The following is a 17645-nucleotide window of genomic DNA, read 5'->3' on the forward strand; positions in this document are numbered from 1 at the left end:
GCAAAGTGCATGTGATTTATGGAAATCTCGTCCCCACTGTGTTTTTTTTTTTTTACTCTGTGTAAACTGACCTGCGGTGCATGTTTCAAATCCACAACATGTCAATTTCTTTTGTGATTATGTTGAGTTTTCAGTGCAGATTTTTCCCATAGACTTGCATTAGATGTGGAAAATCCGCAGGTAAAAAATAAACATGCTGCGAAAACGCATCGGCACATAGCTATATCATTAAAGTTTTGTCATAGCCAAATACCAGGAAGCATCAAAAACAAAGCAGCTTTATTTAAAACATGGCATATCAACACGAGACAAAAACGGGAGCGTGAATAACAAGATAAAAATGCATGTAAAAAACGCACTTAAAAAATACATTTATTTTTACCATATTTTTGACACTGGGGTTTTTGTCTCTTTTTGGTGTGTCATGCTTTAAATAAAGTTGCTTTGTTTTTTATATTTCGTGGTATTTGGTTTTGACAAAACTTTATTGACAGTCATGTGCAAATTTCATTTATTTTAAATCTGCCGATTTTCTGCTGTAATGCAATTCTATGGGGAAAATTCGTACATAAAACTCGGCGTACTCGCAAGACAAATTGACTTGTTTCTGATTTGAAACACAGGTCAGTTTACGCTGTGTAAAAAAACAAAAACAAAAACAACAACAAAAAAAACAGTGGCCATGAGATTTCTATAAATCCCATCCATTTTGGTGGATGTGTCCAATGCTGCTTTTTTGGACGCAGCAAAAATACGCAGCTTCAAAGACTGTGGGCACAAAGCCTTAAACTTCTTTTTTTTTTCACGTGGACGGGTTAAGTGCTATCTTTCTATCTATCTTAATTCTGTAACTTTGGCTTCGTAGTATGGATGCCTAGGCATAGATTTTAATCTAACAATGGCAACATCTGCTTGGAATTTGTATGTTCCTCCCATATTCTCATGGTCTCCCTTGAGACTCTAAAACTATACTTAGATTAATTGTTTCCTATGAAATTGACCCTACCATATGTGTCTGAGACGTGGAAATTAGATTGTGAGACATACTGGGGACATGGACTGATATCAGTGAATACAGTACATTTTGCAGACATATATAGCCACTTTATAAATAATGATCGTGCATATTATATGACCAGTGGCATAACTCGAATCTCATGGGCCCCAATGCAAAAGCTCCAATGGGGCCCCCAACTATTGAAAGTCTTTAATAGCAATGGTCTTTTCATATAGGCTAAAGGGACCTTTTGGGCTCCCTAGGCTCCAGGGCCTGGGTGTGACTGTAACCCCTGCACCTATTATAGGTACACCACAGACATACTGATAGTGAATTTAGATTGTGACGCCCAAATGGAGGCAGTGCTAATAATGTATATAAAGAGCTGTGGCATATGATGGCGCTACATAAGAAAGCATTATAAATTGTCCACACTAGAACATTTAAAAAGGACTTTTCACCAGGTTTAGCATATTGAATTGTCCACTTCGCAAAATAGTGGAAAGAGATATGCTGGGGAACCACTGAATATATACTTGTAGTACCAGTAAAGCATGCAAAAATAAATGGGAAACAAAAAGTAAATGCAAAAAGATGCACATCCAAAAATAAGGCTTTATTACATAGAATAACAAACAAATGTAGCATAGCATGGATTTGAATTAGGGGCGGATGTGCAAGACCACTATCAGTAGATGAATCAGCTCTGTAACTGAGTACTTCCGGATGCCTCCGATACTGGGAACAGCAGATCGGTGGGGGTGCCGGTTGTCACACCCCAGTCCCAGTCCATCAGACGTTGATGACCTATCCGAAGGATAGGCCATCAATGTTAAAGTAGTGGACAACCTCTTTAAATAAAAATGGCAGCCCCAGACTGGTGATGGGTACTCTTTAAGCTATTACTCTTTGGCTGGGTGCCCACGTAGCGTTTTACAAGCGTTTATGCTGCGGAATTTCCGCAGCATAAACGCTTGGGAAACGCTTGGTAATCCGCCCCCCATGGTCCCCAATGACAAGCCGCACTTTCAATGCCCATGTTGCAGATTTTTCCGCAGCGTTTATGCTGCGCTCAAAAATCCGCAGCATGTCCATTAATTTTGCGGACACGCAGTGTAATCGCCGCCATTGACTTGCATTGGACCGCGTGACATCCGCATCACTGCATTTGCACATGCGGATATCACACGGTTCAATGTGCGGATGGTACCCAAGTCTGGAGGAGAGAAGACTCTCATCCAGACCTGGGTACCATAGAAACTGTAAAAAAAGAATTTAAAATAAAAAATAAAGTTTATACTCACCTACCGATGTCTTCCCGGTGTTTTGTCTGCTCCGTCCGGTGTCTTGCAATGTTCGCGTTGATGTGAAGGACCTGCCATGACGTCACTGAGTCATGTGACCCATCACATGGCTCAATGACGTCACCGCAGGTCCTTCATACCCCCGCAAGCAGTGCAAAACACCGGACGGAGCAGACAAAACACCGGGAAGACATCGGTAGGTGAGTATAAACTTTATTTTTTTTATTTTTCACCATTCTTATTCTTTTTTTTAACTAACTTGGTCACACTACTATAAATCCATGCCAGTTGCATGGATTTATATAGTGTGAACAAGTTGTCAAGCACTTTTCTAAGTGATGCTAAAATCGCTTGGAAAAGCGCTTGATAACCCGCATGCAGAAATGCATGCAAAGACGCTTCACGAACGCTTCTACCTGGCGGGAAAACCGCATTTAAAATCCGCATGCGTTTTTCCTGCCAGGGAGAAGTGTAAAAAATATGCAGAATTTCTGCATCGTGGGCACTTAGCCTTTATGTTGGTATAGTAGTAAAGGGTTGTAAGTCACATCGTATTTGCTCAGAAAAGGGAAAGAAGGTTTTCATCTTGTAAAGAACCAACTAAGGAATCTATGCACCTAACGGAGCCTGTACAAAACCGTAAAGCTGTGTGCCCACGATGCGTTTTTTAAGCGTTTCCGCAGCAGCAAAAACGCTGCAGAAATGCTTAAAAAACGCATGGTAGAAGGCCTGCCATGTTCCCCAATGATAATCCGCATGTGCTCTGCACATGCTGTGGAAATTTCCGCTGCGAGTTATCATTGCGGAAAAAAACGCAGCACTGCCAATTACTTTGCAGAAGCGCTGCGTTTTCGCCGCCATTGACTTGCATTGAAACGCTTGGAATGCGCATCACTGGATCTGTACATGCGGATTACATGCGTTTCAATGTGCGGACGGTACCTGGGTCTAGAGGACAGGAGACTCTCCTCCGGACCCGGGTACCATAGAACCTGTAAAAAAAAGAATAAAATAAAAAATAAATATTATATTTACCTTCTGATGGCCCGCGGTGCGCTTGTCTTCCCTTGCTGGCAGCTCGCGGTGGACTGAAGGATCTGCGCTGACGTCATGTCCTTCAGTGTAGTGTACCGCAAGCTGCCGGCAAGCCAGGACGGAGCGAATAAAGACTGTGGGGGCCATCGGAAGGTAAGTATAAATTTTTTTTTTTATTTACCATTCTTTAAGGTCACACTATATAAATCCATGCCGTTTGCATGGATTTATATAGTGTGACCAAGTTGTCAAGCACTTTCCAAGTGATGCTAAAATCGCTTGGAAAGCGCTTGTCAACTCGCATGCGGAAATGCATATGAAGAATGTGTGACGCCCTCCCTGAGCAAATTGGGGGATACTCGGAGCCGGGCCTTGCGGATGTTGCGGGGGGGATGTAGTCGTGGCCTAGACCCGTTCTGTGCCCAGGGCTGTCACATAAAAAATGGGCTTTCTGGATGAGTGGTTGTTCGATTACGCCACCTGTGGTTTCTGGTGAAGGCCACCAGAGCTGCTACTGTCCTCTAAGGCTGGTGTTCTGGCAGCTCGGTTGGTACTACTCCCCACAGGCGGAGTAGGCCTCAGGGCAGTGATTGATGAACTGAGTGGAGGAGTGGTGGGTGCAGTGCCACGCAGGAATAAACAAGCGGAGGCGGTGAATGAAGTCACCCAGGTACTTTACTCACGTTAGATGAACTTTCAGCCGCAAAGCTTCTCTCTGCTTCACATGGCGTACTGCGGCCACCGGGTAAGGGGTTCAGCACTTCCCAGGTAGATCAGGAGCACCTGTCAAGACCCCTTTGGTGTGTTCCTCACCTTCTTATCTCCTCCCGCTTGTGTTCCTCCCTGGGATCCACTAAGCCACCGGGCTTTTCCAACAGTGACGTGAAATACACAGTCAGATATCGGGGGCCGGTCACCCCTCTTGCAGCAGGAATCCCTCTGGCTAAGCCAGAGTGAAGAATACAGGTGGCGACTCCGCTCCCCTCCAAGGCCTTCTTAGAACAGGACCCTGACCGGGTAGAGCATTTCTGCATCGTGGGCACATAGCCTTAGTGTAGAGCCATATCTTCCATTGAACTATGTACATATATATTCTCAGCTGCAGGCAATGCTTTGAAGGGTGAAGACCTCGATATATACAGCGTGTGGAACTTGGCACAATATTTATCTGTTTGATTCATACAACATATGAAAGAAAATCCTTTTTTGTCTGTATTTGAAATCTAAGGGTTCATACTCATTTGCGAGAAAAACGGACTAGTGCAATCAGAGAAAAAAAATCGGATTGTACTCTGACCAATGTTATTCTACCAGTTACATCTCATCTGCGATTTTTTTCTCAGCTGAAATCGCACTGAGAAAAAAAATAGCAGCATGTTGCGATTTGCCGGGTATATCAGATGAGACTCGCCAATGCAAGTCAACGTGTGCAAAAAAAACAAAAACGGACGGCATACAGACCATCCCAACCTGATGTTCAATGCCCATCTGAGGAAGATGCTCCTGGACCATCAGAGGAAGAAGTCCATGGGCCAACAAACCCTCAACAGGATGCAGCACAGAAGGAAGAGCAGGGCAGGAGTAGCAGTCCAACATTACCCCTAGATACCTCACCTCACGCATCATCAATACCACGGCTACTACGAAAAAGGAGGGATGCCCAAAACATAGTGACAATGAGGCAAATTGATTGCAGCGTTATCGATTATATTGGGCGAATAATTTGTGATGAAGATAAGGAGGCATTTTGTCGAAGTTTGGACCAACATCTTCGCCAAATTCCATCGGAGTTAAGCACCTCTCCTGAAAACTCATCCAATCCCCCTTCACCATCCACATCACATCATTCTTTGTTGGATTTGTAATGGTTTATTATTTTTTTTATTGTCACAATCATTGGCAACGGTGGCTATTTCTTATTTATGCCGAAATGAAGGCTGTATTTTCTTTATATTTTGTACAAAATATTTTTTTTTCTCAGAAAAATGTGTTTACTTTGCAAACATGTCCTGTCTGCATTGTGCAAAGAAAATCTAGTTTACACATAGTATGATTATTGAAATATTCATAATCCGTACAAATATGATAACAAACATCATAGGCAAACATTTTCTTGCCATAGTATGGATCCCTCAGGTGTCAGAAAATAATCTGCAAGAAGTTCATGGACTCTGAGGCTTGAAAGATCCCTGTGTCTGGGCAAAGCCTGTGCTATTTGACCAGGATTGTTAGTCAATCCTCTCTCAGAATCCACAGACACAGGCGAATCATGGATATGGGTAAAATTGTGTAGCATTACACAGGCCTTAATCACACAGTTGCACTAAGCAATACCCTCCATTTTGCGGTCAAATGCCAAATGCACATTCAACCAGATGCCATGCCCGAGTTAGCCTGTAATTAAATATCCTACGACGTCTGTCAAGACTCCGCCACGGATAAGATCTCATCACTTAGCGCGTGAGCTGAAAAACCTAATCAGACACTATGACAAAAAAGTGGCTGACCACCTGAAGCTGGAAGAATACTTGGGGGTGACACACTCATTTGATTGTCCTTAAGACGCCGACAGATTAAAGAAGAATTGAAGAATCTCCTGTTCTTCCATAGGCCCCAATATCTACAATTATAAAATTGTAGTTTCTGTCAACGAATGCCAACAGCACTACCAAAAATAATTTTTTTATAATTGTAGTATTGGGACCCTAAGTTCGGCAGCTTCTTGACCTGGATGTGCTTCCCATCTAAAGCACCTGCACAATTTTGAAACTGACACATTTGGTACATCTCATTTGAGATGCGTTCCCAGTGTTCAGGGGTTGGCTCCGGCATAACTTTCTTCTTAAGTTGATCCAAGATTTGTGAACAGGTGTGCTTCACAATATTGGAGATGATTGTTCGTCCAAGGAGAAACTCTAAATGGAGGGCAGCATAAGACTCTTCCGTTGAAGAATCCTAAAATGACAATACAGTTACAATTTAAGGGAACGTATATATTAATTTAGAGGAATGGCAAGCATTATACTTGAGGTGTTGGTAATAATTAACAGATAAAAGATTTAAATAATAAATAAAACCATATGCTAATTCTCTATTTTGAAAACATAGATTAAAATATGTTTCAGATTTTTTAAAATATTAATTTATAATGACATCAGGATAAGCAGAAGCCATTCTTCCGCTAAATGCATGCGTGAAAACGGGAAGTTTGAAAAGTTATGGCTGGACGAAGCTCCGCCAGTAGAATGTCAAATGTCTCTAGTGACATTCTCATATAGTCCATAAATTTGTCCCGATGCCTACATAGATGTGCATACAGCCGTGCAAAATGCCCTCTTACAGAAAGCTGGATGGGGAGTGGATGCACTGAAAATCTACGTGCTTCCTCGGAGTAACAACAGGGAAATAGCCATCACCATTAGTGTTGAGCCACCCCCGTAGTGTTCGAGTTCGGTTCGGTTCGTCGAACACCCGTGTGTTCGCCGAACTGTTCGTCGAACTGTTCGTCGAACACCTTCGAACACCGTTAAAACCAATGGCAGGCAAACAAAAACACATAGAAACACATAGAAAACACCTTCAAAGGTGTTCAAAAGCTGACAAACTGCTCAGAAGACATAACTAACACATGGAAAAGTGACAAGTACATATAGTCATGCGAAAATAAAAGAGGTGGAGGAGTAAAAGGAGGGGGAGACACAGATATAGGCATGTCATGCCCTTCTAAAATCCAAAAAGTGAGAAGCCGACACGGCCAGTCCGCTCCTGCCCGTGCCACCTCCGTGTCGCCGGGTTTGTGCCAGAGCCGCGGTGAACCCTGACGGCCAGCCCCCCTCTCCCAATACTGGTGCCTGTCCGCTGGTGGGTCGAGCGAGCCCCCCTGTGGTGGAGGCAGCTCTAAGCTTTTTAATTTAAATTGTCTCTCTAATTTGAATGAATACACTTTAAATCCATTTACAAGGATCTATTGGAGGGCAAGTCTCATGCCAGCAGCCGCGGTAATTCCAGCTCCAGTAGCGTCCACTAAAGCTGCTGCAGTTAAAAAGCTTTTATAAGGATCGAGCTCGGCTGTCCACCGCAAGGCATCCTACTGCCAGTCCCAGCCCCTATGCCTTGGGGTGCCTCCTGATGCTCTTCACTAAGTATCCCATGGTCCCGAAGCATTTCCTTTGAAAAAATTAAGTGTCTAAACTACAGGTGGTGCAGCTTGCTTAACAGCCGGGATAATCCGCTCACTAGCAGACACTGCTAATAGGCACAAAGTATTTCCTGGGCTAGATGCAGTTAAAAATTTGTAATTAGATACTCTCGTTGGATGCTGAGAAAGCATTCCATAGAGTCTCCTGGCACGCCATATATGATTCTCTTAAAAAGCTTGGGGTAGGGGTCTAGGGGACCCTTTTATAGCCAAAATCACGGCCCTGTATCGCAATACGTCACCTAGGCTGAAGATAAATGGAACTGTAGCACCCTGAGGGCTCGGTTGCTACAGACGTATTGCACCTCACCCAGAGGTGTGATATCTCACTCTCAGGTAAGGATGGAGTGTGGATCAGGACCCGACACCTGCATGCATTACACCACATTGCCGTGGGGCAGGGCGACCAATATGCCCCTGAGATGGGCACGACAGTCCCTGTCCCTGGCTGGAGTGGGGGGAGGGAACACTGAGGAAGGGGAACCCTGTAGTGCAGGAGCAGGGAGGAAGCAGTTCCTGGGTGCATTGAGAAGGGAGTATAAAAGGTGGGCACCATCTTAGTTCAGTGCAGAGAAGTCTGAGCAGAAGTGGCAGGGAGCAGGGGCTCTGCATGAGCTCTGCTCCGGAGGCGGGCCTAGTAACAGAGGCCCAGGCCTGGAAGAGGGAGAAGGAAGGAAGAGGAGCGGAGAAGGCTCCAGGAACGAGGAATGAAGGGATCCCAGGGGTGCGGACGGGCGAGTCGCCACCGCACGCCCGAATCCACCTGCGTGGAGGGGTCAGGCCAAAGGGGGAGACCGGTCCCCGAACTAGTGGAGGCAGGAAACGACCCTCAGCTAGAAACCGGAGGCTCTGACATTTTATGTGGCGCAGCCCCTCGCTACACCCGCTAGTAAGGCACCAGATAGGGTCAGGGAAACTGGCGCCAAGTTTACCAAGAGGAGGCCCGAGGCAGCCGGACAGAAGTGTTGGTAAGAAAGGCCAGACAAAGGACACACAAAGGGGGTCCTGTGAAGTGCTCCAAAGTTATCTGGGAGTTGTCTGAGCCCCTCACCTGGTGAGCACAGTACGACGTGGGCAGCCGTTACCTGCAGACGTGGTCTGGATAATAAGAACTGTGAGTAAAGGCCCTGAACTGCATCACTGACTCCGTGTCGTTACTGCTGCTGCCCTGCACCATCACCCCCATCCTCCGCATACACTGCCCTGAGGCTATACTCCTCCCGTGGGGAGTTATGCTACGCTCTGCTGCACCCACAACACCAGCCTCAGTGGTCTGCCCTGTAGCGGCGGTTCACTCTGACCGCAATCCACGGGTGGCGTAGTCGGACATTTAAACATGAAAACCACATAAATAGTTCCGCCACTGGTTTGACCGCCCTGAGCCACGGAACTGGGTCGCCGCCACGAAGACTACAACCACCAGCATCCACCAAAAAGGGTCCGGCTCCGGGTGTCCCAAGGCCCAGGGGGTGCGTCAGAACATTTTCATCACCTTTCACAATCACCAATGGGACAAGGCAGTGATGTCCTCTGTCCCCTCTCTTATACATCCTAGTGACGGAGCACCTGCTCTCATCAATTCGCCATAACCCCAATATTAGGTGGATTGAGGTGGGAGGCACCGAGTACAAGTGCTCTCTATTTGCTGATGATGTCCTAGTATATATCACTCAATCACATATATCCATCCATGCTGTTATGGCTGAAATAGATCACTTTGTTACATGGTAAAATTTTAAAATCAATGCAGCGAAGTCTGAGGCCCTCGATGTCTCCCTCCCCAAATCCATATAGGATTCCATCCAGTCCAACTTTCCCTTTGCTTGGCCCTCACAGGGTATCAAATACTTAGGAATTCCTATTCATAGAGACCTCTCCCATCTATGTTATCTTAATTTTGGGCCCTTTATTGAACAACTCCATACAGACCACGGTTGGCAAGTTAGAACTGTAAGATTTACTACGTGAACCACTGGTGTTTTGTGGAAAAGCACATGTACACTGCGTTCCAAATTATTATACAACAAGTGTTTAGGAGTGATAAGGGAAGAATTTGTTTGTTTGTCAGTTAAACTCATTGATGGTGATGTGTGTCAGGGCTCTTTATATCACTGTAAGCAATTGCAGACACCTGTGCTAATTAGTTTGGCAGGTGTGTCCAATGAAAGGCAAGACTACTTAAGAAGGCTCTCTCACATTATTAAGCAGCCTACATTTTCTGCCAAAATGGGAAAGAAAAAGGATGTGTCGGCTGCTGAGAAGCAACAAATTGTGGAGTGTTTAGGTCAAGGCATGACTACAATCAACATTGTGCGATGATCAGGATGAAGTGTCTTGGCAATCAAGAAGTATATAGCTGATTCACAGTACACACGTGTGCGTGCTGATAAGGGCAAATTGAGGACTCTTTCCTACAGGCAATTACGTCAGGTTGAAAGAGCAGCGGCAAAAAAGCCTTGTCATAGCAGCAGACAAGTTTTTGAAGCTGCTTGTGCCTCCAACGTCCCCCGAACAACAAGATGCAGGGTCCTTCAGAGGTTTGCAGCTGTGCATGCGCCATCCTGTCGACCTCCTCTATCCACTTCACACAAGCAGAAACGGCTCCAGTGGGCCAAACATTACATGAAGACTGATTTCAAAACTGTTTTGTTCACGGATGAGTGCCGTGCAGCGCTCGATGGTCCAGATGGATGGAGTGGAGGATGGCTGGTTGATGGACACCCCACGCAAACACGGCTACAGCGCCAACAAGGAGGAGGTGGAGTAATGTTTTGGGCTGGAATCATGGGGAGAGAGATTGTCGGCCCCTTTAGGATCCCTGAAGGCGCTAAAGATGAACTCCATAATGTATGTGGATTTTCTCAAACAGCACTTCCTGCCATGGTTCAAGAAGAAGAACCGTGTATTTCACAGCAAGATCATTTTTCTGCATGATAATGCACCATCTCATGCTGCACATAAAACATCTGCATCTCTGGCTGATATGGGCATAAAAGGGGACAAACTTATGGTGTGACCCCCATGCTCCCCTGACCTCTACCCCATTCAGAACCTTTGGAGCATCATTAAAAGGAGTGTCTATGATGGCGGGAGGCAGTTCACATCTAAGCAACAGCTCTGGGAGGGTATTCTGTCCTCATGCAAAACAATTGAAGCAGAAACCATCCAAAACCTGACAAATTCAATGGACGAGAGAGTTCAGAAGCTCCTTTCGAACAAGGGGTCCTATGTGAAAATGTAACATCACCTAGAATAAAGTTTTGAGTTGAAAACTGTTTGATTTCAGTTGCTAACAACCTGCTAATGCTTATAATTTCAAAAATGACCATTTTTTTGGTCTTTATTAAAATGAAAAGGTTGATCGAAAAGTTTGGGGGATCTAAGAGTGTGGCAACCCAGTAGTCATGATTACTTCGAATTCTGACAATATGAGGGTCATGCTGCAGGTAGTGCAGCAAGAAGGCACTTATGTGCCTTGCGCATCTCGGATAGAGATGAGCGGTGTTCAACTAGAACTGTTCGCCAATCTCAAATTCGAGCTGTTTTGGGCGGTGTTCGAGTTGTTCGACGAACCCGAACGATTTGCAAAAAATTCGGCTGTTCGAGGTTATGTTCGATAACTGTTCGTGCACCAAAAGCGTGTCCTGCATGTCTGGCGCTATTTAGAGCACCAATCATGCAGGGATTGTCTGCCACTCACTGTAATGCCACAGCCATGGTGGTTGTGGCATTACAGTGATTGCCCAAATCGATGGGAACAGTGCCAACAGTGAAACATGAAAAGCCGGCAATTCAGCAGCGGCATACACCTGTACCCGACAATTTAGAACCGAAAGAATAGAGCTTCACACATAGATTAGATAGATATAAACATGTCAGCCACATATATACGAAGTACAGTGAAAGTGCTGCTTACTGTACTTGTCATTTAGCGTAAAGGATTTATCAAAAAAAATAATAGTGTTTTCATGCACTGTCTCTTTAAAAAAGCCAGCCGGCAATTCAGCAGCGGTACCCGACAATTTAGAATAGAAAGAATAGAGAATCACACATAGATTAGATAGATAGAAACATGTCAGTCACATATATATGAAGTACAGTGACAGTGTTGGTTACTGTACTTGTCATTTAGTATTAAAACAAAGGATTTATTATTAAAAAAATTGGCGTGGGGTTCCCCTTAATTTTAGGCTCTAGCGGAGGTTAAGCAGACGGCTGGGGCAGATGTTTGAAGCCTGGGAAGGGGGTAATACCCACGGAGCTTCCCAGGCTACTAATATCAGCCCCCAGCTGAATACATAGCCTTTACTAGCTATTAAAATGGGGGACCCCCCCAAAAAAATGACGTGGGGTCCCCCCTAATTTAATAGCTAGCAAAGGCTAGGCAGACAGCTGGGGGCTGATATTAATAGCCCAGGAAGGGAGCCATGAATATTGGCCCCCTCCCAGGCTAGAAACACCAGCCGTCAGCCGCCCCAGAAATGGCGCATTCATAGGATGCGCCAATTCTGGCACTTAGCCTCGCTCTTCCACGCTGCCCTGGTGCGGTGGCAGGGGGTAATAGGGCTGGGGTTGATGTCAGCTTATAATGCCAGCTGACATCAAGCCCAGGTTAGTAATGGAGAGGCGTCTATAAGACACCCCCATTACTAACCCCATAGTCAAAGTTAAAAAAAACACAAACACCCAGAATAAAGTCCTTTAATTGAAATAAAGACACAATCCTTTATTGTTCTAAATTAAACCATACTTACCGTCACGCCCATTCCAGCTGAAGCCAACGATCTCCTGCAATAAAAGAAAAATAATAAAGCAACCTCATCCTTACCTTTCCATGGTTCCCACGACAGCTTCAGCTCTGCTACATCGAGATGACAGGCTGGACCGCAGCAGAACGCTGCCATCCAGCCTCTCATCCCGCAGACACTGAGAAGCGCAGGCTTGCTTGCGCTGCTCAGCGTCTCTCTGTGACGACATCCAGATGAGCCGAGTTCATGTCCAATGAACTCGGCTCACCTCATGCACGTCACTGACAGCGTGGGAAAATTCTCACGCTGAAGCGGTGAGTGCAGGAGAATTCTCCCACGCTGTCAGTGACTTGCATAAGGTGAGCTCATGTCCAATGAACTCAGCTCACCTCCTGCACGTCACTGACAGCGTGGGAGAATTCTCCTGCACTCAGCGCTTCAGCGTGAGAATTCTCCCACGCTGAAGCGCTGAGTGCAGGAGAATTTTCCCACGCTGTCAGTGACGTGCATAAGGTGAGCTCATGTCCAATGAACTCAGCTCACCTCCTGCACCTCACTGACAGCGTGGGAGAATTCTCCTGCACTCAGCGCTTCAGTGTGAGAATTCTCCCACGCTGAAGCGCTGAGTGCAGGAGAATTTTCCCACGCTGTCAGTGACGTGCATGAGGTGAGCCGAGTTCATTGGACATTAACTCGGCTCATCTGGATGCCCTCACAGAGAGACACTGTGGAGCGCAAGCAAGCCTGCGCTTCTCAGTGTCTGCGGGATGACAGGCTGGATGGCAGCGTTCTGCTGCGGTCCAGCCTGTCATCTCGATGTAGCAGAGCTGAAGCTGTCGTGGGAACCATGGAAAGGTAAGGATGAGGTTGCTTTATTATTTTTCTTTTATTGCAGGAGATCGTTGGCTTCAGCTGGAATGGGCGTGATGGTAAGTATGGTTTAATTTAGAACAATAAAGAATTGTGTGTTTATTTCAATTAAAGGACTTTTTTCTGGGTGTTGTGTTTTTTTTAAATACTTTACTAGAAATTCATGGTGGTCATGTCTAATATTGGCGTGACCCCATGAATTTCGGGCTTAGGGCCAGCTGATAATGCCAAGCTGGCCCTAACCCCTTTATTACCCAGTGAGCCACCGCATCAGGGCCCTGGATGAGTTGGGTACAGCGCCAGAAGATGGCGCTTCTATGAACGCGCCATTTTCCGGGGTGGCTGCGGACTGCAATTTGCAGCGGGGGTGGCCCAGAAAGCTTGGGCCTCCCTGCGCTGCGGATTCCAGCCCCCAGCTGCCTAGTTGTACCTGGCTGGACACAAAAACAGGGCGAAGCCCCACGTCAATTTTCTTTAAATTATTTCATGAAATAATTAAGAAAAAAAGGGCTTCCCTATATTGTTGTGTCCGGCCAGGTACAAATAGGCAGCTGGTGGTTGGGGGCAGCCCGTTCCTGCCTGCTGTACCTGGCTGGACACAAATATAGTGCGAAGCCCCATGTCAATTTTTTTTAAATTATTTCATGAATTTCCTGAAATAATTTAAAAAAATTGAAGTGGGGCTTCGCACTATATTTGTGTCCAGCCAGGTACAGCAGGCAGGAACGGGCTGCCCCCAACCACCAGCTGCCTATTTGTACCTGGCCGGACACAACAATATAGGGAAGCCCTTTTTTTCTTAATTATTTCATGAATTTCATGAAATAATTAAAAAAAATTGAAGTGGGGCTTCGCACTATATTTGTGTCCAGCCAGGTACAGCAGGCAGGAACGGGCTGCCCCCAACCACCAGCTGCCTATTTGTACCTGGCCGGACACAACAATATAGGGAAGGCCTTTTTTGCTTAATTATTTCATGAAATTCATGAAATAATTAAAAAAAAAGTACGTGGGGCTTCGCCCTATTTTTGTGTCCAGCCAGGTACAACTAGGCAGCTGGGGGCTGGAATCTGCAGCGCAGGGAGGCCCAAGCTTTCTGGGCCCCCCCCGCTACAAATTGCAGTCCGCAGCCACCCCGGAAAATGGCGCGTTCATAGAAGCGCCATCTTCTGGCGCTGTACCCAACTCATCCAGGGCCCTGGTGCGGTGGCTCACTGGGTAATAAAGGGGTTAGGGCCAGCTTGGTATTATCAGCTGGCCCCAAGCCCAAAATTCATGGGGTCACGCCAGTATTAGACATGACCGCCATGAATTTCTAGTAAAGTATTTAAAAAAAACACAACACCCAGAATAAAGTCCTTTAATTGAAATAAAGACACAATTCTTTATTGTTCTGAATTAAACCATACTTACCATCACGCCCATTCCAGCTGAAGCCAACGATCTCCTGCAATAAAAGAAAAATAATAAACCAACCTCATCCTTACCTTTCCATGGTTCCCACGACAGCTTCAGCTCTGCTACATCGAGATGACTGGCTGGACCGCAGCAGAACGCTGCCATCCAGTCTGTCATCCCGCAGACACTGAGAAGCGCAGGCATGCTTGCGCTCCTCACTGTCTCGCTGTGACGGCATCCAGATGAGCCGAGGTCATGTCCAATGAACTCGGCTCACCTCATGCACGTCACTGACAGCGTGGGAAAATTCTCACGCTGAAGTGCTGAGTGCAGGAGAATTCTCCCACGCTGTCAGTGATGTGCATGAGGTGAGCTCATGTCCAATGAACTCAGCTCACCTCCTGCACGTCACTGACAGCGTGGGAAAATTCTCCTGCAATCAGCGCTTCAGCGTGAGAATTTTCCCACGCTGTCAGTGACGTGCATGAGGTGAGCCGAGTTCATTGGACATGAACTCGGCTCATCTGGATGTCGTCACAGAGAGACGCTGAGCAGCGCAAGCAAGCCTGCGCTTCTCAGTGTCTGCGGGATGACAGGCTGGATGGCGGCGTTCTGCTGCGGTCCAGCCTGTCATCTCGATGTAGCAGAGCTGGAGCTGTCGTGGGAACCATGGAAAGGTAAGGATGAGGTTGCTTTATTATTTTTCTTTTATTGCAGGAGATCGTTGGCTTCAGCTGGAATGGGCGTGATTGTAGGTATGGTTTAATTTAGAACAATAAAGGATTGTGTCTTTATTTCAATTAAAGGACTTTATTCTGGGTGTTTGTGTTTTTTTTAACTTTGACTATGGGGTTAGTAATGGGGGTGTCTTATAGACGCCTCTCCATTACTAACCTGGGCTTGATGTCAGCTGGCATTATAAGCTGACATCAACCCCAACCCTATTACCCCCTGCCACCGCACCAGGGCAGCGTGGAAGAGCGAGGCTAAGTGCCAGAATTGGCGCATCCTATGAATGCGCCATTTCTGGGGCGGCTGACGGCTGGTGTTTCTAGCCTGGGAGGGGGCCAATATTCATGGCTCCCTTCCTGGGCTATTAATATCAGCCCCCAGCTGTCTGCCTAGCCTTTGCTAGCTATTAAATTAGGGGGGACCCCACGTCATTTTTTTGGGGGGGTCCCCCATTTTAATAGCTAGTAAAGGCTATGTATTCAGCTGGGGGCTGATATTAGTAGCCTGGGAAGCTCCGTGGGTATTACCCCCTTCCCAGGCTTCAAACATCTGCCCCAGCCGTCTGCTTAACCTCCGCTAGAGCCTAAAATTAAGGGGAACCCCACGCCAATTTTTTTAATAATAAATCCTTTATTTTAATACTAAATGACAAGTACAGTAACCAACACTATCACTGTACTTCATATATATGTGACTGACATGTTTCTATCTATCTAATCTATGTGTGATGCTCTATCTTTCTGTTCTAAATTGTCGGGTACCGCTGCTGAATTGCCGGCCGGCTTTTTTAAAGAGACAGTGCATGAAAACACTATTATTTTTTTAAATAAATCCTTTACACTAAATGACAAGTACAGTAAGCAACACTATCACTGTACTTATTATATATGTGACTGACATGTTTCTATCTATCTAATCTATGTGTGAAGCTCTATTCTTTCTGTTCTAAATTGTCGGGTACAGATGCTGAATTGCCGGCCGGCTTTTTTAAAGAGACGGTGCACGAAAACACTAATATTTTTTTTAATAAATCCTTTACACTAAATGACAAATGCAGTAACCAACACTGTCACTGTGCTTCTTATATGTGTGACTGACATGTTTCTATCTATCTAATCTATGTGTGAGGCTCTATTCCTTCTTGTCTAAATTGTCGGGTACCGGTGTATGCCGCTGCTGAATTTGCCGGCCGGCTTTTTTAAACAGAGTGTCTTCTGAGCAGTTTGTCAGCTTTTGGACACCTTTGCAGGTGTTTTCTATGTGTTTCTATGTGTTTTTGTTTGCCTGCCATTGGTTTTAACGGTGTTCGACGGTGTTCTAAGGTGTTCGACGAACAGTTCGACGAACAGTTCCTCGAACATCCCGGTGTTCGACGAACCGAACCGAACCCGAACACTACGGGGGTGGCTCAACACTAATCTCGGAGCCCCAAAATTATTTTCCGGGCTAGATGCAGCTAAAAATTATTTTTAATTTTAAATCTGGTGAAGCTTTAGTATAGATGGCCTAATAGGATCAGTGCTGCACACTGCTACAAAGCCCAAATTATTTTCCAGTCAAGATACAGATAAACATGATTAGTAATTTGAAAGCTTAAAACGGTTGGTAGGGTGATTTTAACCAATCATCAAGCTTTTACTCTCCCCAGGATGACACAGGGGTAGAAAAGTCGTTTCGGATCCATGATTTGTTCATCTTTATGAACGTGAGTCTGTCTACATTATCAGTGGAGAGCCGCGTGCGCTTATCTGTCAGCACACCACCAGCAGCGCTGAACACACGTTCAGACAGAACGCTGGCTGTGGGGCATGACAAGATCTCCAAGGCGTAAGTGGCTAGCTCCGGCCATTTATCCAGATTGGAAGCCCAAAAAGAGCAAGGGTCCAGTGACACAGTCGTGGCTTCAATGTTTACTTGGAGATACTCCTGTACCATCGTCTCTAGGCGTTGACTATGTGTCAGACTTCTTGTCTCCTGTGGCCTTGCAAAGGATGGGCTAAAAAAGTGGTGAAATGATTCCGCAAAATTGATGTTACCAGCAGATACTGTGGTTCTGTTACGGTTTGAGTGCTGAACACTTGACGGTCCCACGGTTGGCAAGGTGGAACTGTGAGATTCACTACGTGCACCACTGGTATTTTGTGGAAAAGCACATGTAAGATTCTGCAACAGTCTCTGCTGATACTCCTGCATGCGTGCATCCCTTTCTATGGCAGGAATAATTTCTGCAAATTTACTTTTGTACCGGGGATCTAACAGTGTGGCAACCCAGTAGTCAGGATTATTTCTAATTCTCACAATTCGAGGGTCATGTTGCAGGTAGTGCAGCAAGAAGGCACTCATGTGTGTTGCGCATCCAGGAG

General features: G+C 45.8%; 1 protein-coding gene across 3 annotated transcripts in view; it reads left to right on the forward strand.

The window, feature by feature from the left end:
* The window catches only part of NDP (norrin cystine knot growth factor NDP), a 463588-nt gene that overhangs the window by 8815 nt on the left and 437128 nt on the right, over positions 1 to 17645 (forward strand). The gene's annotated exons all lie outside the window — the stretch shown is intronic.

This window comes from Phyllobates terribilis, unplaced genomic scaffold (genome assembly GCF_046119375.1).
Source record: "Phyllobates terribilis strain yellow unplaced genomic scaffold, ASM4611937v1 Scaffold_2__4_contigs__length_985480577, whole genome shotgun sequence".
Lineage (NCBI taxonomy): Eukaryota > Metazoa > Chordata > Amphibia > Anura > Dendrobatidae > Phyllobates > Phyllobates terribilis.